Source organism: Manis pentadactyla, chromosome 4, assembly GCF_030020395.1.
Source record: "Manis pentadactyla isolate mManPen7 chromosome 4, mManPen7.hap1, whole genome shotgun sequence".
Lineage (NCBI taxonomy): Eukaryota > Metazoa > Chordata > Mammalia > Pholidota > Manidae > Manis > Manis pentadactyla.
The window spans coordinates 35,054,851-35,058,384 of record NC_080022.1 but is presented as its reverse complement, the minus strand read 5'-3'; the positions used below and the strand labels follow the sequence as shown (position 1 = coordinate 35,058,384).

Sequence of the window (3,534 nt, the reverse complement as noted above, 5' to 3'; positions counted from 1 at the left end):
CTCTCCAGGTCTTTGGAGAGTGCAGTGTGGTTTGCTCAGCCATTAATCCTGCTGTACTTTGTGGCTGATAAGCCACGTTAAACTTCACTATATATGAAGCATGATCATTTTATTAGCAAGTCAGTTAATCCTAGGTCCCAGGTCAATTAGACAAAAATTTTATTCTCCAAATGACCATTTTTCCAAATTCACAAACATTTCCATTTTACTATAAAGTTGTTTCTTATACCTATTGTTAATATTTCAACAATTTTTATTAGTTGAAATATTAACTTTAAAATATATCCACAAAGTTTTTAGTGTGTTTCCTTTTAAGGGGTGGAGCCTAATTCTCCTCCCATTGAGTGTGGGCTGGACTTAGTGCCTGGATTCCAATGAACAGAGTAAAACAGAGGTGACAATGTCCAACTTCTGAGATTAGATTATAAAAGCTGTTGGGCTTCCTCTTTGCTCTCTCTTGGGTCACCCACTCTGGGAGAAGCCAGCTGCCATGTTGGGAGGACACTCAAGCAGCCCTAAAGAGAGGGCCATGTGGTGAAGAGCTGAGGCCTTCTGTCAGCACCCGGCACTAACTTGCCATGTGTGTGAGTTAGCCACACTGGAAGGGGTCCTCCAGGCCCAATCACACCTTCAGATGAGCACAGCTGCAGCTTCCTGCTTGACTGCAACCTCGTGACACAGTCTGAGTCTGAACCACTAAGTGAAGCTCATCCCAGACTCCTGACTCTCAAACACTGTGCGAGATGATAAATGTTTATTTTTTTTTAGCCACTGCATTTTGGGATAATCTGTTGTATAATAATAGGTAATGAATATAGATGGACTGATTTAACAGCACATTTTAAGTACAAATCTACTGATTGTAGATTTTTGCAAAGTTTGAATCTAATGGTGTTCATGCTGACTTCATCAGCAACATTTTAAGGAATCTTCATTTGTTTCTGCCCAAGCTCTCTGTGGCTGCAATGGCAGGAGCGGGGGCTTGGAAAGGGGACCTGGTGAGGGACCCTGTGGGAGGTCACCATACTGCATGACCTAGGCTGCTCATCCTTGAGAGGAGGGGACAGGGAGAGGGTGCATGAGAGAAGAGGCCAGTGAAGGGGCAGAGAGAGTCTGAAGTCCTGAGAACTCAGAAGGTGTGGCTTCTCCCAGTTCTATAAGGCTCTACCAATACAACCAGTAGGAGCTGCTATGAACCTTACAAATATTGAAAGGAAACATGTTTTAGTAAATTGGTAATTCGGTGAATTGGGCACTCTGTAAACTGGTCATTTGGCCAGTTGATTTTTGGCAAGCATGCATTTGGCAATTAATTTACGATGATTGGCTTTCTTCTAATTAAGTCATACATAGTGATTTTAACATTCTAAGGTAATAATTTATTTGTAAAAGATACTAATTTATTTACACACATATACACATTTCAGATTCCTAACATAATTCATTAATTTCTCCTTCCAAAAAACTTTCTGTGACTTTGAAATTACTCTTCTCTAGGGAGGGAGGCCAGTGTGCAGACACTTCTGTGGCTTTACATTGCTTGTCATGATTAAGTCCCTGCCTGCCACTAATTCCTGGAATAGCAATCCTCCCTGGGAGGAAACTGCCATTTTTCACTTCACAGCAATCATAAATGGAGATAAATTCCAGGCAGGACCACTTTGGAGAAGTCCTCCCTTAATTTAAATTTTGGCTTTCTTAGGTTAAGTGGGATCACCACTAAAAGAAATTCTAAAATCTCAATTCTTTGAAAAAAAAAAAACCTCAAAAATTAGTGGGTGTAGGCGTCAGTACCCTTTCCTTGACTATTTCTACCTCAAAGTGCAGCACAGCTAAGAATGGACAACCAGAATCTTCTGCAGTGGGGACTAGAAAGCCATTACTTGGTGCACAGATTTCCTCCTCCACTCCTTTTTAAGAACCTGGAAGGGCAGGGTGTTCCCCACATTTCCTGCAGTGCTCCTGACCCACCCCTCCTCCAGGGGCACCTGCACAGAGGTGAGGGGAATGTAATTTTATGAAACCCAGCTCTGGTAGATAAACATATTTCAGGAAATTGCATTAAAATATTGAAAAGGGGAGGAAAAGGAAGAAAGGGAAGCTTATCTCATGTGGACAGACATAGAGCCAGCTCCCACATATCTCACTGTAGTGGTTTCAATACTTGGCCACAAAATTTTACGACCGTCTTCCCACCGAGATGTGGGGTCTATGTGCTTCCCTTGAATATGGGCAGGAAGCGAAGCTGTGTGACTTACGAGGCCGGGTCAAAAAAGGCCAGGCAGCTTCAGTTCTGCAGTGTCCTTGGAAGCCTGCTCTTGGCCGCCCCCTCTTGGAATCCAGCCACCAAGCTTGAGAAGCCTAGATGATGCGTAGAGGCCACATGTAGGTGCTGCTGGACAGCCAACTTCAAGTCCCCAAATGATTCCAGCTCCCTGGGGCTACCCCAAGGCTGGGATTCAGGTAAGGCAAGTGAGACATGTGCCTCAGATGAAAAATTTAAGGGAAAGGCCAAGAAACTCAGTAATCAAGATAAATATTACTTTAAAGCAATCTTCCTTAAAAATAAAAAAATGAATGTGAAAAAACCTCATGATGAATGTATCAAAATGTTAAGTAAAAACAGGATCTGAAGGAGTGCCATGTGGAGCCAATATGGGAATCTGAGGTGAAAGGAAAAATCAGTAATAGTAATCCTCTCTAGCCTCACTCTAGTTCCAGCTGTGGCTCCCAGCTGTCTTCCAGGTGAGGCCCAGACAATGTGGATCTCCGCTCCACTGTGTCCTGTTCAAATTCCTGACCTAAGTACTGTGTGAGAATAAAATAGTGATAGTTTTGCAACACTAAATTTAGGGTGGTTTGTTATAAGCAATAGGTAATCAGAACATCCACCTTCAGCTCTACAGGCCTCACCATCTTCTACCCTCCTCCAGAAACTTCTCTTTTTTCCTTCTTCTCCAAACCCTCTTCCTTGGCCCTAAGAACTCTCAGGGAGTAAAGGGTCATTTAAGACACATAGGCCCCACTTAGCCATCTGGGCTTAAAAACTAGGTATTTCAAATTTTATTTCCAATACGACTGTCAGTATACATTAGAGTACACAGCATGCAGTCACCCCAATTCATTCATTCATTCAATAAATATTTAAGAGCCTACTGCCAGTACTGTTTAGGCCCTAGGGATACAATGGTAAACAAAGAAGATGAAGTCTCAGCTCTTTCTGAAGCCAACTTCCTAACAGAGGACAGACAATAAATAAGTAAATAAACAAGGCAATTTCTGAAGGAGGTAAGTGCTATGATGTGATATGATGGAGAGAGACCTAGGCGGGTGGTGGGAGGAAATGGGGAAGCTTTAGAGAGAGAGTGGTTGCACGGCCTCTCTCTGAAGTGACATCTGAGCTGGCACTTGAGGTTTGAGAAGTTGTTCATCAACCCAAGGTCTGGGAGGAAAGCCTTCCAGAAATTTTGCAGGCCATGGCAGGTGTTTAGATTTCAGTCTAGGTGCAATGAGAAGCTGAGGAGTGACATTGTC

The 3,534-nt window shown here is 42.9% G+C and overlaps 1 protein-coding gene across 8 annotated transcripts in view; it reads right to left on the bottom strand.

Annotated features, from left to right (window-relative positions):
• The window catches only part of ARMH1 (armadillo like helical domain containing 1), a 54,626-nt gene that overhangs the window by 24,317 nt on the left and 26,775 nt on the right, over positions 1–3,534 (bottom strand). The window lies entirely within an intron of this gene.